The sequence below is a fragment of the Chinchilla lanigera genome, unplaced genomic scaffold (genome assembly GCF_000276665.1).
Source record: "Chinchilla lanigera isolate Chin_1 unplaced genomic scaffold, ChiLan1.0 scaffold00016, whole genome shotgun sequence".
NCBI classification, from domain to species: Eukaryota; Metazoa; Chordata; class Mammalia; order Rodentia; family Chinchillidae; genus Chinchilla; species Chinchilla lanigera.
The window spans coordinates 7,040,596-7,068,069 of NW_004955417.1; the positions used below are offsets into that span (position 1 = coordinate 7,040,596).

The following is a 27,474-nucleotide window of genomic DNA, read 5'->3' on the forward strand; positions in this document are numbered from 1 at the left end:
AAGAGCAGGTGAGCTGACTTGATACTCATTTGTGGTCCACGGGCTTGCAGCAGCCTCTCCTGAGTTTGTTAGAAATGTGGGATCTCAGGCCCCATGTCAGACCTCATGAAGTAAAAAAACTAACATTGGAGTCCTAGCATGTGTGTTTTTGAAGCTTCTGGGTGTTGCATGGTGAAGTTCGACAGCACGGCAGGGAGGCAATTAATACCACAAAGTGAAGTGAAGCTAAGGGGGAAAAACCAGTTTTCCTCCTTAAAGATAGAAATTCATGTATCCAACAAATAATTGTCGATTAATTATTACATTCTGGCTAAGCACAGTCAATGGGTTTCAGCATTTTCATCAGAGAGAATTCTTTTATTTAAAAAAATTTCCTCCCATGAATCTATAAACCAGGCCTAAAGCAGTGTTTCCCACCAATGGCACTATTGATGTTTTGGACCAGATAATTACTTCTTGTGGAGGCTGTGCTCTCTGCTGCAGGATGGTAATAGCATCCTCATTTGTGTCAAGCAAAAGTGTCCCTGGGCACTGCTGAATGTCCCCTGGAAGGCAAAATCATCCCGGGTTGAGAAATACAGTTTAAGTACCAAGCAAGATATACATATTGATATTATATTTTGCTGTTTTTATTAATCCAAATATATGTAGCCGACAATAAGAACCTGAAAAAGACAGGACTCCTTCCTTCCATCTTCAATGGCATAAGCAGTTCAGATCCTGGCTCTTTAATATGTTTAGTATGGACAATATTAGGAGTTATTTTCCAAGGCCTCCATTCTGTCATGCAGAAATGATTTTGTACTCAAAGATTAAATATAATAAAATATAGAAAGTTACCAACAGCTTGACAAAAAATGCTCAATATAATAGACATCTATCATTACCAGCATTGACTCTGTTTAATTCTTACACAAATCAATGTAACTAGAAGTGTCTATTGTATTAGACAGAGTTATTGTAGATAAAATATAATTTCCTTTGTGTTTCTTGAAATATCTGAATTAGCTAAGCACTCCCACTCTCGTTACCACAGAATTCCATGTGTCTATAACTCTGCAGTGGAAAAACCAAACAAGATCCTCTTTACAATCTCCTCCCTTTCAAGCAGTTTACATCTACATCTAAGATTTTAGAATTTTGCTTGATCTATAAAAGCCCTTAGACGAGTGCACATAGGAACATAATACATATCTCTTCCAGGCTCATGTTGTTTTTAGAGCTCTTGAAACTTTAAAAAAATAAGTTTTAGGTTAAAAATACTTGGTAAATATGTCAACAGCCTAAAATTTACTTACATCCAGAGGAGAGGGAAGGTAGCGCTGAGAAGACCTATGCAAAAAGCAGAATTAAGGTTGACACAGGGACAGCAAAAGATGCTACTCTTCTAACCCTGAAAGAGTAAAAGATGGAATAAATATTTTAACACTAGTTTAGGGTGGCAACAAAGGAGAGGGACTTTGACAGAATCCTATTAAACAGCAAGAAATAGAAAACTTGTCAAGAGGGACAACCAGGAGGAGGCAAACCTTCTTCTGCAGTGGATAATCATAGATATAGCAAGTGCTATTGGACTTGGGCCATAAAATAAGTTTAATGCATGTGAGGAGACAGAGAAATGATGAATGCTGAGAGCATACATAGGAGAGGCATGCTGCAAATGGAACAAGTCACGTGTGCTAATCGTCCTGCCATGAGAACTGCTCCTTAACCAATTATTAATTTTGGTGATACTGATGAAAGGAGATCTTTACAGAATTATTTCAAAGGCAATAACAGGTTCAGAAAGGAGGGCAGTGTGTGCATTAGTACCAGAGTTCTAGCCCAAAAGTCAGTGTGTTCTAACAGCTATCACAACCAAAGGAGTGAGCAGTATAAAGTGCCTGTAGAGGTAGAGCATCACCTATGACTGTGAAAACCACTGCCAACCTGTCGTTACTTTTGAGGATCCAGAGCAAACTATAATGATCATTGTCCCTAATACAATGAGAGAAACTGAGAGAGTCTACAGATGATAGTTCAACAAATGATCTTAAATACATGTCTAAAAGGTCACAAGAAAGATTAAAAGCTAAGAGATCTTTAATCACAATAGGATGCAGAAAGAGTGACCAGAGAAGAAAAATAATGATGTGGTTAAATATGTGAGTTTGAAGTCAGATGAATTCAGATGATTGGTGTGAATTTTGCAAGCTATTTTATTCTCCACACTTTATATTTCTTATCTATAAAGTAAGTTCAAAAATACTTAGCTCTGAGGACTGTTATAAACATTAAGTACCATCTGAAAAGATAATGCATTGAAAATATCTGGTGCACAGAAAATCCTTAGTATAATAGCTGTTACTCAATTTTCATTACAACGAACGTGTTCTTAAATGCTGTTACTCATTGATCATATATTTATTAGCTGGGCCCTGACAACCCCAATGTGAGGCAGAAATAATGATATACATTCCTGGCTTATGCTCTACATTTTTGTTTCAGTGATGGAGTATATTTTATTTTTTAATATTTTGGTGCAAATGATTGAACTCAGGGCTTCATGCATGCTAAGCATGTGTGCTACCACTGAGTTACACCCCCCCAGTCTATATATATATATTTAATACTTTTAGAAAAGAGTACGAGGTCCAAGGAGACAATGGCTGAAATGGTAACATTACAGTAATCATTTTATGACCTCATCACTTTAGTATTTCTAACAGCTCTTAAAATAAATCCACTCTCTAGGGACATGGTTATAGTTTACTTGTTTTTTTTGTTCCTCATCTCAGAGTAGAATTTCTTGTACTCTCTGTGGATTTCTGCCCATATGTTAGTTAAAAGGATTTGTTAAAGAATCATTCATTTACAGTAGGAAAAAGCCTTAGTGGTCATGTAACTCTTCTCTTCTCCTATAGACAGGAATTTCTGAAAGAACAGATTTCTAAAGCACATACTAATTAGGTGAAGAATGTAGAGTGGAATGCAGGTTGTTTGATCCAGTTTCTAGACTGTGGTGAGAGCTTTTGCTTTGTATCAAGGGCTAGTCATTCCCTAGGGGGGCGCTGGGGTCTTGAAGAGCACATAACTATGCCGACACAGTGCCTACCACAGTTCCCACAACCACTGTCCTTGCGTCCTAGAAACCTCCAGTTGGCAGAGGGTCCTTCCTTGGCAGCTGCTTCAGTAATTGTTCTCTCTACAGCTAGGTTTTAAAGATAGTCCCTTTGATGTAAATGATACAGATAATCATTTCCTGCAATTTAGAGTCCCCAGTGTGCCTGCTGTATGAGGAGGGAGAAATTGGGCCTTTGCCTAGTATGAATCTAGTGTGTGCCAGTTTTGAAATTTCTCAAGTGGAAGATTAAGTTAAATTTCAAGTCCCCACAAAGTTGTGCGTGTCAAGGTTAGGAGACGCGTCGGGAGGGTAGTGTGAGGAAGGTTCAAGATTGCCAAAATTGGGCTGGGGATTTAGCTCAGTGGCAAAAGCGCCTGCCTGGCAAGCGCAAGGTCGTGAGTTTGGTTCCTGGTACCGGAGAAAAACCAAAAAAAAAGATTGCCAAAATTCTAGGTAAGATGTAATTTGCACGCTTCTCAAACTCCTGCAGCCACAATGTTCCCTTTTTCTGTGCCAATTGTCTTGGTTTTTATTTTTATTTTTTATTTTTGTCAGTTTTTCCTTTTGCTTTTTCTTTAGTTTTTTTAAATTTTTTGATGCTGAGTACTGAACCCAGGCCCTCCCGCTTGCTAGACAAGCATTCCACTACTGAGCTAAATTTCTAGCCCCAGTGTTCCCTTTTTGATGTATGTTTATACTTGGAAAGTTTTCTGCTATCAGTGACTTCCTTTCAATCTCTACTTATGCCAGTTGGGCCCAGTTCTTCTGACACGAATCACTGTGGATTTGCATCCTGACTCACGATGTGAGACTCTGGGCTATTCCTGCACTTCCTTGAACCTCTGTTTTATGTTGCTAGCCCTCAAGGGAATTGTGAGCCATCAAGGGGTAGAATTTTAGTGCCTATCTCAAAACACTATGAGACTCCATGAGCAATTACTTAAAAATGTTTAGCACAGGGTCTGCCCCAGATTAAGCACTTGTCATGATTTCTGCTTCTTACCAGTATTCCCAGGAGAACTTACACTTGATTTTTTAAAAAAATCTCTAATCTCTAAACAACTCCATTGAAGATGTTTCATGTTGCGAAAACCGGCTGAGAAATCAAGGATCTTAGGATTTACTCTTAGAATTTACTCTTGGAGTAAAAATTCTAAACATAATTTTAGCTTACATGAGGACAACCTTGAAACTAACACCGTGAAAATGATCATCATGAAAGTATGTATGTATAGGATACATAGTTATTGCATTTGTGAAGACTTTCATTTGATGGCCACTACAATTATATGTGTCATCTTTCCAGCTGTTGGTGAATGCAGGGTCTGGCAAAAGGTAGCTACTGTTTAACTATGTGCTGAAAATTTCTACTTTCATAGAGAGCAGGAATTTCTGCACGTGCAGTTGCTGTAAATGCCACTTCCCTGAGCTCACAGAGTACCTATGTCCCTCTCTCTTATCACTGAAGGTGTTCTGTGGATATGAGGTGATGTATAATTGTCTCTCTCACTACCTGGACAATTCCTGGACATAAAGCTTTTTTTTTTTCTTTAACACCTAGCATAGTACATGGCCTATACTTTTTGATTAATAAACTGGTGAGAACATCCAACCTATTATTTGGATAGTTTGATGAGATATTTTCTGAATTTGTGGAAAGAATAAAAAAATGACTATTACCATGGGAAGTAAAGACCTTTAATTTATAAATATGAATGTTTCAGTGTGTCTAAGGAGGTAGTATTTCTATTCTGGTGGTGATAATGGCAGGTTACGTGGGGGCAAGCCAAGCACAACTAAGAAGGCTGAGACAAGCAAGAAAACCTATAATCAGAGGAATTTGACAAGAGTCATTGGAAACCAAAACTTGATGTCAGGATCTGAGCATGAGCATAATTATACCTCCTTACTTGAGACTTGAGAGTAACAAGAGGTCAATAAGGACTCATCTTTTCCAATGTCTGATTTTCACCTGGCTCAGGCATACTTACTCGAAAATGTCTGGGACTATCAAATCATCATCAGTAACCTTAATCAAAGATGGCACCCACCATCCAAGATAAAGAAAAACATGTTTAGGTACCAATTTATATACACACACACACAAATTATTGTACATATATATGTCTGGCATAATGACTGTCTTATCTTTGCACTTTAATAAAACCAATCACCAACCTAAGTTACCTTATATATGGTCAGTGTTCCTTGATATAGAATCTTTGACAAAACTGTCTCCATGTTATGAGGTATAGCTTCAAAAGCATAGGATTATGTAATGGTTAAGAGCATTAGATATGGAATCTGACAGACGTATGAGAAAAATCCAGTTCTCATACTTCCTGACTTTGGATCAGTTACTTGACTGGCCTAATGCTTAGTATCACTATGTAGTTGTAGTGAGGATGAGATAAAATGATTAATGTAGAGGACTTACTACGATGACTGACATTAGTGCTGAGTAACTGGTGATAGTTATTATCATCATTGATAGTAGCAGCCTTAACACGACAGGTAACAGTAATGGTAGTAACACATGCATAGAGGTAGGTCCATCCTCAAGAAGTGGACACTATGTCAAGACTTGAGAAGCAGCCAAAACTCTAAGGAAACTTAGGAAGACAGAATTGGAAGGCCTGAGAATTAGGCAGCAAAAGGAGCCCCTTGGGGATCTGAACTCAGAAGTGTCAAAATATTCTTTTGCATGTGAAAAGAAAGTTAGCTGGGGGAGATGTAAAAGGAGCTAGTTAAAGGGGTCACTGTCAGAAAACATATGAGGTATGGCTCTAACAGACCAGATGACCAGATTACAGATCATTTTTGTTTTTGTCTTCTAGTCTTCTCAAACTGGTTTTATTTTCACCTCATTTTAGATTTGTCACAGACTATGATGGAAACTGGGATTTTTTTCTGTATGAGATTGACATTATCAATGTTGTACTGCACTTGAATTCCCTACATGAATTCTTCTTGCCCATCCCAAAAGAGTCAGTGAGATTGGTACAGGGATCATTAACAACAAGTCCTAAAGACAAGGTAAAGTTGGGGACACAAGTTCCCACAAAGACATTTTCCCCTTCATTGATAATATTTTGCTTTGAATTTTATTAAAACTGTTACTGAATATTCTAACAGGCACTTAATATACCATAGTGTATACTTCAATGAGTATATTTAATATTATCTTTTGTTCTATTAGATTGTAAACTACCTGAAGGCATTGACTTTATTGTACTTTACAACAGTATCTGCAGCATTTGCTATACTAATTTCAGAGTGAATATTCAGTAAACAAGTTTACTAGTTATATAGAATATTAGATTCACTTCAGCATTAACAAGACCCTCAGCCTTTGTCAGAATGGCTCTGTATGTTTTTAGCCCATCAGATCTTCTGGAGCTGTAGGACACTATCAGAATTGGGACTCAGCTGGTTTTTAATAAAACCAGAGGATGCCTAAGAGGGTAATTAAATGTCAAGTTCACAATTCCACCAAAATATGCAATTAGGAGCTATCTCTAGTACTCACCACTCAAACATAGCTGACACAAAACTTAGCTATAATGTCTTGTTACACAGGATATGACATTTTAATTCACTTCCTAGAACTTAAATTTTCAGGGGAAATAATATATAAGCTGGATGTGAGAAGTTAGAAGATCCTATAAATGAGGTAACATGTTCAAAAGAAGCAAAATATTAAAAACCTAGCAAATGGCACACACAAAGTCCTCAGTTAGCCATCCTAATACCTGAGCAGGGGCACAGTAAATTCAAAATATAATTCCCAAACTTATAAATGGCACTGTAGCAGAATTTCATTCTTTGCTATAAACGGCACTGTAGCAATGTTTCTTTCTTTCCTAGATTATAAAACTGTATCAAAATGTGCTTTCATTTTCTAAACCTGGTGACAAGATCTTGGCCCTTTTTTGCAATTCAGAGGATAATATTTCTGCTGCATAAATAAGAACCTTTTCCATGCACATAAGCAATTGCCTGTCAGAGCACGCTTTTTTGCCAGTGATGAGGAAGCAACAGGTCTGACTTGGCATAGATCCATGAGGCTCAGACTTAGAACTTCCAGCTCCCAAGTAGGTGGAGGGTGGAGTAAAGGTGATGAGAGGTGAGGGACCATTGACAGCCATGTCAAACACTTACTTGAACTGGTTCCAAGACCAATGCACATTGCCAGTAAAACAAAGGCACTTTCTAGTTGTAGAAGGTCTCTGCACAAACATTACTTGAAAGAAAACATGACTCATTGCATTCTAACTACATCAGATATTGCAGCAAATTGCTTTGTGTGCATTATCTCGATTACCCTTCTAAACCATCTCATGTTTAATAAGATGAGGTGAGCAAGGTCCAACATTAAGCAGGCAGGGAATCTGGGGCTTAAAACCAATCTTGTCTGACTCCCATAGCTCTTTAGTCTTGTGCTATTTGGTTTGGTGTTTTGGGAATGTGGTCTATAGCAGGGGTAATCTTAGTATTCAAAATAGCCTTAGATCTTGTTGACCATGATGGTGTGATAATGTCCAGGGTGAAAGCTCACCAAACAAACACAGCTAAATTTGTCACAGTGAGAAAATTCATCTGCCAGACAATTTAAAAAACACATTGAATATTGTTGGATCTATGGCTGAGTGCCTATGACTATATATTGATATCTTGTTTGTAGATAAAGGGCTGGGTACCATGTAACCTCTGCCTCAATGCCATGTGCTCTTGCCTTCCAGAGATAGCACTTTCTATTCCCCATAAAGGTGTGATCTCTTTTCAGTTGTTAGATGACTACAGAGGACAGAATGTTCATGACATTATGATTCCCAGGTCCTGCTTTGTTAATTACACATCCTCCTTGTAAGATTTCAGTTTAAATATCACTAATAAGGAATCTAGTAGCATATAAAGCAAAGTTCCACTTTGGTAATTATGGGCAAAAGCCTCATAGCCCATGTTGGAGCTCTTGTAAAGGCTGACATAAAGACGGAGGCTTAGGACCTTCAAATTGACACACAAATGATAACTAGCATGTTAATCTTGTCCAGGAAAAAGGCGCTCACCTAGACTTACTTATCACATTGAAATAAAATAGATATATAAAAGAGATATAAGAGATAAAAATATAAGAGGGTACAATTATAAGAAATAGATATATGAGAGAAATATAAGAGAAATAGATATATAAGAGAGAAAGAAGTGTGAAGAATTGTTATATGTCTGTTAAGGCATCACAATACCACCTATCAAAAACTGTAGTCCAGTAAATGTTCCAGAATGGAACAATTCTGATGACAGTTCCACAAGAAGGGAGGGAGGGCTCTGGCCAAGGGCACCTAACTGGAGACCAAGAAACAAAACTAAAATCTTTTGCTTTAATTTTCTGTTTCTTCAGCGACCTGAGATCCTACATACTTTAACAATGGGATTATGTGAGGCCGCAAAAAACAAGAAAGTTCAGGAAAAAGTGAAGGACATATAGCAGATTGAAGCTGTATTCCGTGGTACCCACAGGCAGATAACATGGCTGGCTAGGGAGTTCTTCTTAGGAAAGCTTGCCGTGTAACCCAATCCCTTTAGGGACAGGATTCTTAGCAGAAGATCATAACCAAAGGGTACGCCTGAGCCAAAAGCTGATGATGAAGCAGCCAAAGCTTTAAGTCAAACTAATGTAAATCTAGATATGAGAATTAAGGTCTCTGAGGGACTCTGTAATTTGAAAGCTGGTTATACTGTGTGCTTCAATATTGGTAATAAAACTTGTAGTATAGCCAAATAAGCAGCTGCCTTAATTAACAGTAGACAAATTTCAATCTAAGCTGTAACTGAAGAGTGATTTAAAGGAATTGCTTATAGGTCTATCCATATATAGATGTATTCACTGATGAGTGTTAATTTTACCAAGTCAAGCAAATTAAAGTATGATTCTTTATAGACTGTCTCCTAAGAGTACTATCCAATGCAACTCCAATACAGAGCACAGTTATTGCCCTATTCTAAGTTCTTGTGTCCAGTGGATTTAACTCAAATAATTCTCTGAAGAGCAACAAAAAATACAATATTTGTTGATGGAATTGCTATTTATGAAAATCCCTTATACAACAGAGGTCAAATTTGGAAATATCAAACTCTGACTTATGTTCCAGGTTATTTAATCTCCAAAATCCACTTACTATGAAAAATTTTAGGTGAAAGAAAACCAGTCCTTTCATTTGTTCTGTATTGTTACCTATTATGTGTGTCCTCCTCAAGGTCAGCATCTGAACTACTGACCTCTGTTTGGCTTCCCCAACTAGTCCCCCTTCTCCGTGGATGTGCCTGGAATAGGAGGACACAGGAGCGGAGCTGCTGAGCATGAGGACACAGCATGTGAGCTTGAAAGTGTTCTGTCAGGTCTCAAAGACTTGTCCTAGATGGAGGAAACACAAGACCATTTTCAGTCACAGTACAGCAAACCTGTTAGAATTCACATGAGGTACCCAAATCAGAGTTGTTAGCCCAAAGGTATCTTGCTGGCGTCATCTTTTCTTGTACCAATTGCATTTGGAGGTGCTTCTTGTGTGGCATAAAGCATGCCATATATGACCACCACGGTATAACTTAGCAGTTGATCTTGTGGACTTGGACTTATCGTTGACTTATATTTTGTTCCTCCTCCAATATTTATTAACTTTATGATCTTGGGACAATTTCTTAACTTCTTCCAGCTTCAGTTTCCTTATTTGTATGATAGAAAAAATGTTAGTAACTATCTCTTATGGTTTATATCCAGATGTCTCCTGTAATCATATACTTATAGGGAGGGCTTTCGAGATGACTAAGTCTTGGGGGTGTGATACTATGTGAAATGTATAAGTGATACCTGATGCATTAGAGATGAATAAATGTAGATTGAAATCTAGTATTTCATAATATAAATTGGATGAGAAGGTCTAACCCACTGCCTAGAAGTGCTACCTATATGAAAAATGCTACCTATATGAACTAGGAATTGACATAATGTAATGGCTCAAAATAAATCAAAATTTATTTTTTTCCTACAAGACAGCACATGGTGGATGTTTCTAGTCAGCAGGGAGGACTCTGCTTTATATAATCATTCATGGACTTCAGGGGAGAGCGATAGTGCCATCTTCAGATTGGGGTCCTCTGGGGGTCACCATTCCTTTCAGCTGGACTGGAATTCAGGAAAGAGTATGAAGGCAACTTCAGAGGATGTTTTCATGTTATGCTTTGTTTGGTTTGGTTCTCCATGCTGGGGATTGAACACAGGGTCTTGCACATATGAAGCAAGTGTTCTACCACTAAGCTACGTTTCCAGTCCATCTTGAAAAGTTTTCTACAGATCATGTCTGAAAATGACTATTACTACTTCCCCTCCCATCCATCAGAGAGAACACAGTTGCAAGGCCCTATTCAGTTGCAGAAGAGATTGGGAAATATAAATACATGGGGAAGATACATTGGGTAGACAGTTACATTCTCAAATAATAGACTAAACGTACCAGCCTTGTTGTTCAAGGTCAAGGCTAAATGTAGCAGTGTTAAGCGATAAGTTAAGGCTGGTACACTTATAAGATTAGATAATATTTTCTTTAATTTTGAAACTTTAAAACCTTAGCAACAGAATAATAATCTATAAATCTATTTTTAGGCTCAGAGATTATGATGTTTACTAGAAACAGCTAAGAGGAAAATAGTCATAGAAGGCATCCACATATTATGCCACAAATTTGGGACTTAATTCAGGCATTTGCTCAGACAATTGATTGCATATTTACCTTTCTCCAGGAACTGGGCATTTGATATAATATAATAAAACAGATCTAGTACACAAAGAATTTGTGGTATGATAGTGACAGGATGATATGTCCACCACAAATTATTGTAAAGTTGGAAAGCGGAAGGAGTAAAAAAGAAGAGAAAGCAAAGTGCTAGATATAGATTGAAGCAGAGTTTCAATTAGACCAGAACTGCCCATTTCTTGTCACTTTGGAGTTTTCTAAAAGCAGTCTGTTTCATCGAACTATGTTTCTCCCCCTGTCTTCAGCTGGTCAGGTGGTCATGAAATGTGATCCTTCTTATCCCTTAACATGCACACACACATAATTTCCAATTTTTTGATTCCAAGAGGGAAACGTTTTAAGGGAAATTTTCTCTAACTATAATTAAGGTTAGATATCTCTGTGGGTACAAACAATTTATATTATAGGCCTTAAAATCTTACCTTTTTTTTTTGTTTTAAGGAGATTATGAAATTCTATTTATGTAATAATTTGGCTTTCAGAAATATTCTGGCAAAAGGGTTTTGAGAATATCTATTTCCCAGTCTATTTAAAGACAGAGCTAGAAATAAAGACAATTTTAAAATTAATTACAAGGAGATCTCATTAAATCCTTTTTGAAAAGTAAGGACAAAATAATTTCCTTTTTCCAAAAGTGAAATATAAGCATGGTTTGATTATAATTATGCCGTTACTGATTATTAAAAGAAGATATCACTAGAACCAAAATTAAACTTGCTGGAAAATATCACTTCCTATTTCTCATAAAAAGTAGTTTGAACATACTGTTTTTTTTTTTTTTTTTTGAAGATATTTCTATCCTGGACTTCATTAGACTGAGTTTTCTCTTGAACAAGTGGAAGATGAATTTCTAGAGTGTGTGGGTGCATCAGCTGCTCTTTGATGGGCTTCTAGTATTTCACCGGGCCCGCAACTCTCCACTGCAACTCCCTTCTTTTTTCTCTATTACAGCTTGGGCTACGTAGTTTTTTCTTCTTTTGAAATAGTTCCTTCCTTTTTCTCATGCTGAAAGGATGCTTTTATTTTTTATTTTTTTATTTTTTTTTTGGTTTTTCTCCGGTACCGGGAACCGAACTCACAACCTTGCGCTTGCCAGGCAGGCGCTTTTGCCGCTGAGCTAAATCCCCAGCCCTGAAAGGATGCTTTTAAACCAGCATTCAAACTGAGTCACACAGTCGAAGCACGATCAAAATGGGCCATCCCTTCAGCATTACGTCTGATGTCATGCTGTCTCCACTTTTCCTCACAGGTCAGGCTGCAACTCCCATGTGTAAAGAACTGAGGAGTCCTTGAAAATTCTGCTTTTGCTGAGCTCGTTCCCTTAGCCAAGTCACTTTCTTTCTCTGAGTATTAGTACCTTGTCTCGCAGTTAGACCTTTTCAAGTCTAACTATAGTTTCACTCACACAATCAAATCGTAGATCAACACCATTAATTATCTGACTCGTAAAAATCTGTTATGATTCGTCAGTTCTCTTACCCCTCAAATATCCTTAGTTCTATTAATTTTGCTCCATCATTTCTCCCAGTTCATGGAGACTTTTCTCATTATGGAAATTACAGGATTTTCTCATTCTAGTTATCTCTACATAGATAACTATCTATCTCTACATATAACTATAACTATCTATAACTAACTATCTATCTCTACATATCTCTACATAGAAATCACTAGTTATCTCTACATAGCCAATACTCACATCTCTACCTTCAACTTCTCATTCTTTCAGGTGTACTTGACACACGCGCTCTGCTTTTGACATGACTTCTCTGGGACCTGCTCCTGCATTTTTTTCCTCCCCAGTTTGTCTTGCTTATTCATCCTTCTCCATCACATTCTAAAACTAGACATTCTCAGCATGCCGTCCTTGGGCCTTTCTTTCCTCTATCATCATTGTCTTCCCTAGATAGAAATGTACTTTCCAGACTTTGAAGCACTTTTAACTTGTATGTTGACCCCCATTTGGATATTTACTAAACACCTCCAAGCAGAACAGCCATTGGTCTCTTGGTCCTTTTATGCACCAACAGCCATGCTGTTCTCAGGAAAAACACTAGCAGCGTGGAGTCCATGTGACTCTCACTCACTCCACACTTCCTCTCTGTGAGTAAGTTCTGTTGGCAAAACATTCAAAATAGATTCTGATTTCAACTACTCACTATTTCCACTGCTTTGACTCAAACTTAAGCCTCTGTCATTTGTCACCTAGTTATGGCAGCAGCCCGCTAACTAGTGTCTATTTCTCCACTATCGCTTGTCACATTTAATCCCCACAGAGCTCTGAGAATTATTTCTCTGAGTATATTTTAAAAAAAACTAAGAATTACCAAGTACTTATTATTTACCAAGTCCTGTTCTGAATTCCTTACCTGGAGTTGTTCCTTTATACCCACTGAAAGAATATCTGTTTCCATTTTATAGAGGAGAAAACAGGCACAGGGAAGGGAAGGTATATTACTAATGTGAGTGCATCTCCTGTCCCTAAGTCAATGGTCTTTACTCGAAATTTAAAAATAATCAGTGAGAAAGGGGTAAACAAGTGACATGCATGATTTGATGGTAAAATAAGAAATAGGGCATACGTCAAATATTTATGTCAAATCAAGAAACTCTGACACAAAATCCTGGAAGAGGCAGTATTCTGTTATCTTAAGGGTGTGTGCGCACGCATACGCCTCTATTTCCTTGTGTATATACATTATATTTTATCTCTTTGGATGTTGGTTTTATAACTGGTGTGTCTGAATAGGGCTATTTCAGCTAATTCTTTTCCAGGGCCCCTGCCGAACAGTCTGCTGGAATATTTTTTGCAGTTCTACTTCACGAACTCCTGGAGTCATAAACATCTCCACAGGTTCAGAGTTCTGTTCTGGGGCAATTAGTAGCTGGTCAGGAGAGGCACTATAAGTAGTGACTACACCGACAAATTTGATTATACAGAAAGACTTGTTCTGGTGACTTTTGTGTGTACCCCTAAATGCACTGTAATCTCAAAAACACGCTCTTAGCACCCAGAGATTCAAATTTTAGACAAACTGCAGCAATTGCACGGGTTTTCTCTTAGCATTCCACTAAACCTCTTTTGTCATTATCTCTGGGATTTCCCCATGGCTTTTCTTTCAGATACTCAAATTTGAAATCACTCTTAGATTGCAAAGTATCGCTTCTTGGCCTTTTGGCTAAGATCAAGTGCAAAGTATACTGAGTGGTCATTTGGCCAAGATATAGGCATACTGGGACTCAGGATGTTTCAGAAGAGAGCTTGAGAGAAGGCTGCCGTGTCTCCCAGAGAATTGGCAGAGGATGAGTAATATATTTCCAGTGACTAAAAGTACATATCCAAGAAAATATTTCTTTTCTCTTCCAGTAACAACTCTCTAAGCCCCCAGATCTAAATCATACCCTTTGCTAATGACCTGAGGCCCTGAGATCTCAGACAGTCCTGAAAAGACAGTCTTGTTTTATAAGATGTCAGTGAACACACACATGGTGTGTTCCTGGTGAAGCTGAGTCACAAGGAAACCATATCTCAGCCTTCTGTGCCCTTCGTTCATTTACTCAACTTTATGAGTTTTCATTTGCCCCTCTGAAGAAAAATAAAAAGTACAAATTAAATTTGACAGAAGGTAATTTACAAGTCTTAATCCATCACTGTACACTCCTGAGACACCTTTCCCTCTTGAGGTAATTTCTTTCATCCAGGCTCAAGGTCCCTGGATGTCAAATGAAGCATAAAATTAGTACAATCTTTGGAAAAGTTCCATGTGGCAAAAGGCAGTCGGCAGCATGATTTGGAAAAACAAACAAACAAACAAACACTGAAACTAATAATCGTGGATTTAAATTTCTGCATCCACATACCTTCCACTACCTGAGCTTCCGTGTGGTCTCCCCGTGGTTTCTTTCCATAAAGTGGGGCTCACCAGAGTAGACCTCCTTCCCTCAGTGGAGGAGGGCTAAGTTAATGTGTGAAAACAGGGTGTTCGGGCAGAGGGGAATATTGTGTGTGTGCAGGCACGCATTCTTATGCTTCAGTAGGAACTGCTGTCTAGGGTGCTGCTAGGTTCCCTGTGTGGTAAGAAGCTACTGTGTCCTTCCCTTTGCTGCCGGCATCACTTATTTCCATACCTAAGTCAAGCACAGGATGCAGGCCCAGGATCATGACTGATCTGGCAAACAACAGGACCAGAGGATTCTCTCGTATAGTCTTCAGTAGGGTCTGTCCTCAGGTTGAGGCTGAAGCACCATGTAGTTGTATGTTTGGATTTTTACCTCTGTTTCCTGTCCTTTATTTAGTCATGTAGAGCGGTAATACTCTGCATTGGGACAAGTGCAGGAGGAATTGAGGATTAAACACACACCCTGATCTGGAATTGTGAGATACTAATACCAAAATATTTATTCGGTACCTAGTACATGGTAGGCTCTGTTATGGGCACAAGAATGAAAAATAATCTTGAGATCTCTATGGTCAGTGTTTGATTTAGTGAGGAGCAAGTAAAACATATAAACTATCAGATGCAGGAAAAGTTCATCAGTTCTGAGGAAGGGGGTTAAAAGTGGGCTGAGAAAAGTGTGGCAAAGAAAACACATGCACACACACTGTTTTATGTGCTCAGACAGCTGTCTTTAGAAGAGAGAGAAGATTCTCACCTCCTCTGTTCTTTGCAATTGTGTCTCACCAAAACCAAAACATTTCCAGAGATTATCACAAGCATTGAAAGTTATTTGGGAGAAGTCAGGACATGCTGCATTGTCACTTGGGCTCTGGAACTCAAAAAACAACTTTACTTTCTGAAAAAAAATTAGCAACTTGACCTTGAGTTTTTCCACCTACTTTCATTAGTTTATGGGATGTTGAAAGAAAAAGACCTTCATAGATTTACCCAGACTCAGAAAAATAAGAGTAGGAAGAAACATGACTTCTTAAATTCCCAGTGGTATGCCTCAATACTTGATGGAATTTACTTGGAGTCTGTAAGAGAAGTGGAAATGTAGACCCTTGGACCCGCTCTGCTCAGAATCCCTCCCCCCCACAATTAAAAGAATTTCAGAGCAGTGTGGTTGCAACGGAGGCACACAGAGAACTGGGGCCATCTGTCTGCAGCTACAAATAGAAAGCTTGTCACAATGGAGACAGTATTAATCTTTGCCCAGGAAACCATGGAGTGGCAAGTGTCGGTACCATGCCTTCCAAAGTAAAACAGTGCTGAGTGGTGATGGGAAAATTACTAACAAATATACCTCCTTGAAATGCTGTCTGTTTGGATCACATTAATTAAGTTCTCCTTGACTGGGTTGGTCAACTTTATATAAGCTCGAGTCTCGGCTGAATTATGAAGAGGTGGAATGAAATTATTTTACTGGTCTTGTTAGACACCCCCTCCTTCTTCCAATGATAGACCAGAGGAGTGACAGCTCTGGATTTGGCAGTATGGTCAATGGGAACAAGGAGGCGGTAGGAAACCAAGATAGAATCAGCACCTACACTTAGCTACTTGTTCCACTCCTTCAGTGAGTGTCAGTGCGCAGCTGAGCGTGCAGCGAAAAGGCAGCAACAGCTTGGAGTATTCTCTCTTCTGTTGGGACCCCCGTGGCCTTTCTCAAACTTGCACATTCACTCTATTTCAAGAATCTCTTTAAGATAACCCAGAGATGGGGGAATTGGGTGCTTTATAATGCGCATTCCTTCCTCTGCTATTGGTTGTGGGATGTACAGCAGCCGATAACCATTTCAGCTCCAATTCCGGGAAGGAAGGCAATTATCTTACTGCTAAGCACCAGTAGTGCACTGCAGTGGGATGGCAGTGCCCTGTAACTTTGTACTTAGGGACATCGTGGCAATAGTAGGACTGGCAAATGGTATAAATCGGAGATGGATGTTTTCTCCTTAAAGAATAAATTTACCCACCTATCACGGGGTAATCTCAGATCTCTTGTAATTTTCACAGAATAAACTGGATTTAATCTCATTTTGCCCATGGGAGAAATCTTGCTAAATGGATAAAGGGACATTTGTTTATGTGTTTCCAGTGTTCGTCCCTAAGAACAACAGCAAACCTTCCAAGGAGATTCAGACAAAGGTCTGGTGTCATGAGTGTAACTCGGGTAGAAGTTTGCCAGTAGAAATTTATTTTTTCAATTTCCTGGCAAATCAAGCTTTGCCCTAGATTGCTCACTTGCATGGTTGGTGGAAACACTTTTGGACTTCACCTTCTGTCATTGTGAATAGTTTCCTATACGTGTAATAGCTCTTATCTCTAAAATTCTTGCTCTTAACAATGGAACTATTATGTTTATTAATCTCTTAAGCATCTTTGTTCAAAGATAGTTCTTCCAACTTGAAGTGAAGAGTCCTTTTTTGGAAGACGTATTTGTGTCAAACTGCTTTTGCCAGAAGAAGATGGGAGTGGGTGATGTTTTACTTGGAATTAGGATATTTTATTTAAAAGAGAGATTATAAAAGCAAGGGAGAAAAAGATGAACAGAGTTAAAGACAATGTTTTAACCCTGCCAATTTTATTTATCCTCAAACATCCTTTGGATGGAATTTTGAAAGGTTATGGTAAATCCTTCTAATATTCATTCTAGGTGGATATTTATTTTTGTTTAACCTGACAACTGGCAAAAATTTTGTTACAAGTGGCCAGGTTTAGAAGAGCAGAGATGTTACCAAGGGAATGAGAGGAAGAGCTATCAGTTCATGCCAACCCAAGTTGTGAAGTAGGAAAAATGTGTATTTCTTACCTTCCCTCTCATTTTCTGGAGATATAATTTTTTTCAGGAGTTTTCTCGTCTTGGACTCTCTAGCTCTTCACTACCTCTGAGTACCCCAATTCTCAGTCCTGTTCAGTTCAGTTCAATTCAGTTCAGTTCAGTTCAGTTCAATTCAATTCAATTCAATTCAATTCAATTCAATTCAATTCAATTCAATTCAATTCAATTCAATTCAAACAAATATTAACCACATTCTGCTTCACAGAAATTATACCAGGTCCAGGGATTTCAACATTACATAAATTAAAATCCTTCAAAGGAGTCTCCATAATTTGGTGGGGCATCCTCCCAATTTCAAAGAGTTCAGAATATCTACATATTATTCTATTTGTATAAACCAAATTCTACACAGATGCCAGTGACTTAAAGTCATCTTTACAGGTTGAGAAGGAGGGGGAGGGAGAAGAGCATTACATTATAAAAAAAATTAACATTTAATGAACATTTATAGGCCAAAGCATTTCTGAGGGCTTTACACATATTAAGCTCATTTAATTCTTGCAAAAGCTAATATTACTAATAATATTAATATGATTATTTTTGCTGCTTATGCTATCTTTCTGTCACTGTGACCAAAATACATAAGAAAATCAATTTAAAGGGTGGGGGAAATCTTTATTGTGGGTTGCGGTTACAGAGGTTTCAGTCCATGGCAATGGTTCTGTCATTTCTGGGACTGCAGTGGGACAGACCATTATGTTAGAAGGGCGTGGTGAAACAAAGATGCGGACCTCCTGCTGGTTAAGAAACAAAGAGAGAGATGAACAAAAAGAAGATCCAAAGAGAGCCTGATTTGGTAGCTTATATCTGTAATAGCAGCATGAGTACCTGGGGCAAGTGGATCACAAATTCCAGTCCAACCTAGTCACATTGGTGAGTGTCAAAATAAAAAAAAATTGAAAAAGGACTGAGCATGTAGCTCTGTGCAAATGCTCCGGGTTCAGTCCCCAGGAGGAGGAGAGAAATGAGCTGGAGGCAAGATTGTCTCTAAGGGAATTCCCTCAGGGTGCACTCCATTTAACTGGGCCCTTACTTGTGAGTTTCCATTGCCTTCTAATAATGCCATCAAATTACAACTGTCAATGGATTAATCTACGGATGAAGTTGGAGGTCCTAGGACGCAACCATTTCCCCAAAGCTCACCAACTGGCAAGAAAGCCCACCAGCATATTCTGCTGGGGGACATTTCTATCCAAACCATTTTGCTAACATATCTGTTGGGGCAGAGTAGGGGTAAGTTGTCAGATACAGTTTAAGTACTGAGGTGGTTTTGGACATCACAGAGCTATCATAATGATCCCTGTGCTGTGTGCAAAGAGATCTGTATTCATCTGTCCAAAGCAAAAATTAAAAGCAGTTCATTCCTTCATGCATTTCAGTATCAATTGGAAGAGATAGCTCATCAAACTGATGTGGCAAAATCTCATATAAACAAAATTCAAGGTTGATTAAAGAACATAAGAGGGGCTTCTATGTGGGGGCAGGAGTTGTGTGCAGTGAGTGTTAGTTCAGTTTATATGCTTCATCCACTTGTAAAAAAGATTTAAAAGGATTTTCAGTGATGCAGAGTGTATAATAACCTTGAAATGTGCAAAATCTTTTGATTAGGGCCTTCAGTCCATTTGTTTTACTATTTTTTCACTCTCTTTCATCGCCACCACATCTGCACTGGCACAGAAAAAGTATGCTGGGGAAAACCATGACTCACAGGCCCGGTCACCAGTAAACTGTTAGCGCCACTCAGCAGGTATAATGCATTCCCCTGATCCATTCATTCTTTTTGTCCCTACACCAACTATTTCATGCTTAAAAAAAAACCAACTCTTTACAAACCTCCCAGACTTCCTTGCATGTTCTCACTTGTAACACGTGACGTCCTTTCCCACTTTGCAGAGAAAATAGAAGACAAATGAGCACTTCCACATGTTCTGCACATTGCCGGTCCCTCTTATCTGTATCAACCCAAGGGATGTATTTCTTCCTGGCTCCTCTGTATGCTCTGCTTCTGCTGCACTTGTGTAAATGCCTACACTTGGATAGCAGTTTTTTTCTTTTTTTTTGGTTTTTCTCCGGTACCGGGAACTGAACTCACGACCTTGCGCTTGCCAGGCAGGCGCTTTGCTGCTGAGCTAAATCCCCAGCCCCTCGGATAGCAGTTTCTATCACTTCTTGCATTACTAGTACTTTCCTCTCTAATGGATCAAACTAGCTTTTATTTCTTCAATCTTTAAGCTAGGAACTCTTCTTCAAGCCATTTATGTCCTACTTTTTAGAGCAAAACTCCTCAAAAGAGTTATATACACACAGTCTGCAAGTGCATCTATTTTATTCACTCTTCTCCAGTCAGAATTTTGCATCTGTATCTTCACTGAAACTACAGTGACCAAAAATATTGATAAGCCTCCATTGTACTGAATCTAATAGTCTATTTTTAAATCTCCATCTTAATAGTAATCATACATTCATTTCAAGCATTCAATGAATTCTCTTTTGCACCTATCATTTGTTGCACTATTCTAGGTTTTATTTTTTTTATTTTTTATTTTTTTTCCAATACCGACAATTGAACTCAAGACCTCGCACTTGCTGGGCAGGCGCTGTGCCATTGAGCTAAATTCCCAGCCCCTATTCTAGGTTTTGGAAAGACACACTTTTCTTCTTTTGCTTCTACTTTAGGTGTTTTCCCAAGTTTTGTTTCTTTTTCTCTTCATCTTCTCCTAAATGTAAGCATCCAGGACTTAGTCTTTGGATTTCCCTTCTTTTTGTTTTAAATCTATGCCACATATCCATCTTTCTTCAACCTCTCTTCTGCAGTATATGGAATTTCCCATTTGACATCTTCACTTGAATACATAATATATATTTAAACTTAACATGATCAGAGTTGAACCTCAAGCTATGACAATCTATTTTGATCATACTATTTTACACCTCACTCACTGACATTTTTTCATTTATTCATAGTAAAAACCTTGGTAGCATTCTTGACTCTTTTCTGGCAACTGATGTTAACTGCATTAAGAAATAATAGACTTTCTGTTGAAAATACACTCAAATTTTGTTGACTTCTCCACTGCATCATTCTGGTGAAACATCATCAGCTTTTACCTGGATTATGGGATTATCATTTTGCTTATACCCTGTTTTAGTTATTTTTCTCATTCCTGAGACAAAAATACCCAACACCCAGAGTTAAAGGAGGAAAGATTTATACAGCTCAGAGTTTGGAGAAGTTTCAGTCCATAATTGGCTGGCTCCAATGCAGGGTGTCATGGCAGGCAGGCATTGCAGAAGAAAAATAGTTCATGGTAGGCAGCAGGTAGCAAAGCAAACAACAGACCAGAACAACATTTTTTTGGTGCCTTTTATATTCTATCTAGGCTACTGGGATTAGGGGGGTGCCACATCAATCAGTGGACTGACCTAGTGATCATCTGCCTTTAGTCTTAGCACCATTAATCCCAGCATGATTCCATGAATCAATCACACACACTAGATTCAGCCACTCCTGGCTGAATCTTTGGGGGGACATGTAAACACAAATCATAACATACTCTTTGTTGTAAAGTCTATTCTCAACAGACAAATCACAGTGCTTCTGTTAAAACATGAGTTAATTTACCAGTGGTCTTTTAGTACATTCCTAGTTGTTTTCCATCTCCTTCAGAGAAGAGGAATCACTCTCAAAATCATCTTAGTTCTGTACTTGATGCCCCCATTAGCTCTTGGGATTCCCATTTATCAGATATCCTCATGGATTACTTTCCTACCTGCCTCAAATCATCAATCAGACATTACAGTCTTGATGAGTCTTTCCATTTATAACATTGCTGCTCATTACCTTTTTAGCTCCTGAAACTCCCTAGCATCACATTTTGGTTGCTTGGAAAAACAATACCTGAGACACACAACTTAAAGGAGAAAAGGTTTATGTTGGTTCAGATTTCATGGGTTTCAGTCCATGGTTAGCTGGCTCCAAAGCACAAACAGCATGGCAGAGGAAATCTGCTTATCACATGGCAAACAGAAAACACAGAGAGAAAGATAGTGAGAGATAGAGACAGAGATAGAGATGGAGATGAAGATGGGTAGAGATAGAAATATAGAGATAGAGACAGAGATAGAGATAGAGACAGACACAGAGACAGGAACAGAGTAGAAGAAGAAGAAAAAGGAGGAGGAGAAGGAGGAGGAGGAGGAGAGAGAGAAAAAGTGGTGAAGGGAGAAGGGGAGAAGGAGCAGGGACAACAGTATACCCTTTCAGATTATTCCCTGTGACCTACTTCAACCAGTCCCAATTTCCCATCAGCACATTAGGCTACAAACTCATGAACGGACTATTGAAGTTAGTGCATCATGATTTACTCACCTTGCAAAAATTCTACCTCTGAAAACATGAGCCTCTTGGAGGACATGTTTTATCCAAACAATCAAAAATCTTTCCCTGGTTCCCAAAAGGCTCATGAACCTCTTATTATGCAAAATGCATTGTATTGATCTCTAAGAGATGCTGAGGTCTCAACACTTCCATCATTTCTCAAAAGACCCACTCAAAAGGCCAAAGTTTCCCTAGAGGCTCAAGGCAAACTCTTAACAAGTCAGTATAAAAACAGGAAGCCATACAAAATACAAAGTGTATATAATATGAAAAACATGAATATTCCCATGATACAAAGGTACAGGATAAACATAGCCATTACTAAAAAAAGGAGAAAGGAAAGATAGAAAGGAATAAGACCAAAGTAAGCCCAAGACCTAGCAGGGAAAATATTAGATCCTGTAGCTCCACGTCCAACAGCTGGGTCAAGTGATGGTAGGATTTGCACTCCAAAGGAAATGATCAGCCCTAACCTTTGGGCCTTGCAAATTATGTCCCACAAGCTCTCCCTCTTGGGCTTATCCTGTTCAGTGCTTGCAGCTTTCCTTGGCACATGTTCCATGTTCCTTGCATTGCCAGCTTCCTGGGGTGTCTGTTGCAGTCTCCTGTTTATTCTCACAACTTTATTCATTGCCCCTCTCAGCAGTTGCTTGAAGAGAATTCAGGTCTGTAATAGATTCCCTGTCTTCCCAGGCCTTCCTTTGAAATCTCTGTGGAAGTCTCCACACCCACACAACTCTTGCATTTTGTATTCCTACAAAACCTGTGTGGAGAATTATGTGGAGCATTATGTGGAGAATACCAAGGTCTGCTGCTAGTGTGAGTAGTGCTTGCCCCCCTACAGTGATGACTGCCATAGTCTCTGAGTGCCTGGATGGCTAAACATGGGGAAACACTTCCTGAGTGAGCACGGTATCCTGGAGCTCACAAAGCAAAGTATTTCAAAGAAATTTATCATTTTACACATTTGAGCTTGTGATGAACTGGGGCTGGCAAATTTCTGAGATGCCCTCAAAGCATTTTTCCTGTTCACTGTCTGCAGCACAGGTACAAAGTACTTGGCTTTTTAAAAGGGTGTTAATGTCTCCAGCAGCCATATTTCCTTTGTCGTCAACTATGCAGTGTTTCTTCTTTGACCAAAATGCAAATTTGCAAAAATTTTTGGTCCTGCTTTTTGTTTGGATTCTCACCGTAAATCTGGCTAAAAGCAGCCATCAGTATCCATGCTACTCTCTGAACATTGGGTTACTTTGGAATTTCCACTGCTAGATCAATTAGTCTACTGCCTTTACACTCATTCACACAAAGCTTTAGGGTATGAATAAACTGTAGACAAATTCTTTGCCATAATTTATTATGCATGGCATTAAATCCAGTTTGCAATAGAGTCCTTGTTCTTACCTGAATCCTCATAATCACAGATTTTATTCTGTGTGATCTTGTCAGCATTCTGCTCTTCTGAGCCTCTATCAGAGTGGTCTATCAAGCTCTACTTACAGTATTTTAGGGCTTTTCTATTCTGAATCTCCAATCTTTCCAAATTTCTCCCACAATCTATTTCCAAAGCTTCTGAACTATATGGTTATGTACCATCACAGCAAGAATACCACTGTTCTGGTATAAATTTTCTGTGTTAGTCAGCTTTTTTTTTTGCTGCTGTGACAAATATAATATAATATGATATATAAATTGAAAGGGAATCTATCAAGTTGGCTTATAGGATCAGAGGCTGAATAGTCCAGTGCACAACTGGTGTTACATGTTAGAGAGCCAGAAGTTCCAGAAACTACTTAATCCAAGAAGCTGGAAGCTGCAAAACAAGAGGGATGAAGGATACAGTGCCATCAGGGACCGAAGGTCTGGAAGCTCCCTGGAGGGTCATTAGTGTGCATTGACATCAAGCGGCTGTGGGAGTTGGGTCTGAGGTCCAAAGGTAATGGCAGCATCAATGGATCCACCTGCTCAAGCCGACTTGAGCTTGCAAGTACAGGCTGATTCTTCCATTCATCTTTTTGTTGCATCCAGGCTACAAACCTTTTGGATGGTGCCATACCCAGGATGCATCTTTCCCCTCAGTTTGCTGGTCTATGTACCCATTATCTCTAGAAATACCCTCACAGACATACTCTCAGAGGTGTGCTCTACTAATTTCCTAGGTAGGCATCTCTCAGTCTGATCAAGGTGACAGTCAAGATGAATCATAACACTGTTTTAGAATATCATTTCTTTTGCAATCATTACTACCTAGGAGATCCACTGGTTTAATTATTGACCTTATTTGCTGTCTTCTCCTCCCCTAGAAGACACTCTTCATAAAGATTTTATTATTTAATTTATTTTGTTCACTTTTTTATTATTTTCAGTATCCCACAAAATGTCTTGGCACAGATTGTATAATCTATAATTAAATGTGGAATAAATGAATGGGTTTAAAAAAGCTCTATAGCACTTCAGGCAGATAGATAGCCTTACTCAAAATTTGTTGAAAAATGAAGTAATGGCACAAAGTATAACATGAATGTAGTTGAGAAGAACTAGGAGAATGGAAAACAAAGGTAGAGCTAGAAAATGAAGTAAATTTTAGGTTAACTTCTATTCCATGAACTTTAGTGTGGTAGATCAGAGATTTGACTCAAATGCATGGTGTCGACAATATGATCATAAAAAAATAGTGGTGCCATGATTCATAGATCTAACATTAAGGCACACTTCCTCTGGTAAAGCAAAATTACTTCCAAAAGTCATTTCACACAAGGGTTCTAAAAAGAAAAATCTCAGTGAAATGTAGTGAAATAAACTCTCCAGACCTTGTAGATTGTGCCTCTACTGGCCAATGACATCATTCCACAGCATAACTTATCCATTAACAACTTCTAAAGGATCGAATATATTATCTAGGTACCTAGTACTTTGCCGGTGTTGCTTAACTTGGCACATTTTAAGAATCTAGTGGAAGGGTTGGACTGCAGATTTCCCCTACATTGGTGTTCTATTTGTTCACTTCATGAATATTTATTACCTACAATGAACCACTAATGTGTTCAGTGCTTTCCATACAGTAGTACCTAAAAAAGATCTTACCTCTTATGTCACTAACTCACCTTTGCAAAAATGCTCCTTCTTTTAGTCAGTCTGAGGGCAGTGGTGAGTTTGAATTTTGTTTTCCTTCCAGAAATTACAGTGCAACTATTATGCTTAGAGTTTTGATATTGTTCTATGCATGAAGTAATTATGAAGTTGTGGTTGTTGACTTGTGCTTTGGACTTCATCAGATCTGGTTCTGAAGCTTAACTCTAGCTCTTACTACCAAATTGGGCAAATTGCTGAAGCACTCAAGCTTCAGTTTCTTATTAAAAAATAAGCTATAAGAATGCACATGTGGGTTTGGGGAAAATTAAATGGGATATTTAAAGCATTTAGCACAGAGCCTGGAATTCCATAAGACGTCAGGAAATTTATTAATATCATCAACTAAGCTGAAAAACTAAAAAGATGAACAAGGCTTTAGTGAAAGGTCACTCCTGCTTCACTTGGAAAAGGCTTATGAGATTTCTAGGTGCCTGTGGGAGAGAAGAAGAATGATTTGAAAAACAGGCAAGAAACTGCCCACTTTATTTACATAGTAAGGAGTTTGAATTTCAGTTTTAGGGGTGGTGAACTATATATAAATTTTAAAACTGAGGACAATATGATTAGATTTATGCTTCACATTTATCACTGTGCAGGCAGAGAATGAATCAAAAGTCTTAAATTTGAAAGATAACCAGGGAATTAGTTAATAATTCAGAGAAAAGAAAATGAGAGCTTAAACCAGAACAGCAAGACTGGGAATAGGAAAGAAACCATTTGTAACTGTTCCTCTTGAATGTCCCCATTTTGTGTTCCTTTCCTTGAGAGTAATGTCACATGACCATTCTGATACTGTGATATGAGCCAGTGTTTTTTTTTTTTTTCCATTACAGTACTGTATGGTGATGTCCCCGCAAAAGACCATTGGTTTCTAAACAGCATCTTCAGTGCCGAATTCTAATGCTCTGTCAGTATCAGCATTTTAACCATCAAACCAGGGGTCATAGAGAAAATTTTTTGAGGAAGGAAAACCTTCCCTGGTTTTCTTAAGCTTCAGATAATTTTGTTCATAGTTGACACTGGCACTTACTTTCGTCATGTAGTCCACATTTAATAAAAGTGTAGTCTGAAGAAATGGAAATTCTTTTATTAAAGCAGTGCCAATGTTACAGCAGAGGATATTAGATATTTTTGTCTGGTTCTACTTCTGATATTTGAACGAACATGATCCAAAGTCGAAAGGAAGGTTTTTAAAGAAAAATCCAGTCTAGAGAAACCAAGAGAAGATTAAATCAAAGACATTTCCTACCAGCTCAGGACACTGGAGGAGAAGGAGGCAGCATGGTGAGTCACAAGCTTACAAGACTCACAACCTTTAACTAAGCCCTTTTTGGAGCTGTTTCTTGAAGTGGTATCCACAGACCTTTGTGATTGATGAGTCCAATAGTTGTGAGAGGGTGGGTATAATGGAGATGAGAAGGTGTAGGCAGACAGGAGAATGGAAGAAAATATCATCTCACTGTTTCCTCATTAAGTACTTATGATGATGGAAGAAACCTGGTTGAAGCTTAAAGGATCCAGAAGGCTTTTGTTCTAACTTGTCTTTTCCGTATACTATCTGGTTCACTGTGTGTAGGTCATTTAACTCTTGCTTTCTCAAGTGTAAAATTCATTAAACATTCATTCAACCAATATGTACCAAATGCCAAATGTGTGCTTAGCCCCATTCTAACTCAGCATGAGCATGCAATGATGTCAAAAAGAGACAAACCCTCAGGGAGTTCAATTCTAATAGAAGAGACAAATGTTGAATGATAAAAAATGGAAAAATACAGTCAATGCATAATACAATACTGCTCATATATAGTAAGTGTATGCTTTCTATATTTTTGTATTATATTTTGTATACATAACATACAAGTAATTACTTATAAAGCTGCTGTACAGTAAGTGATAGATTTCAGATATTCAATATACAATGAAGTGAAGGTAATAATGTCTTTCTTCTAAATACTACAAGAGGTATAAGACCTGAAATCTTAAAAACTGTTTTGAAAAACATTGTACTACATAAATGTAGATAATTGTCATTCAGAGTGTGGAAACGTGATGCTAGATTCAATTTTATGTTTCTCTGTTTTAGGTCATGGCTTTAGAATGGTACTGACCTCTTGGATCTGATACTTCAGTCCATATTCTCCAAAGTTCTTAAAGAACGTCATATAGTTGACTTGGCTGTGAGGATGCCTCTAGTCTGGGGATTCCAACTGGCATAAACATGATGTCTTGGGTAGTTTTTTCACTTATGCATTATGATTTCAGCTGATGGTGGCTCT

The 27,474-nt window shown here is 38.3% G+C and overlaps 1 long non-coding RNA gene across 1 annotated transcript; it reads right to left on the minus strand.

Annotated features, from left to right (window-relative positions):
- Window positions 1-398: 398 nt before the first annotated feature.
- LOC102011444 lies at window positions 399-27,474 on the minus strand. The gene is made up of 4 exons (XR_260460.2): window positions 27,307-27,474; window positions 9,383-9,518; window positions 1,299-1,393; window positions 399-545 (listed from the first exon to the last, which is right to left on the minus strand). It is a non-coding gene; the product is annotated as an uncharacterized LOC102011444 (long non-coding RNA).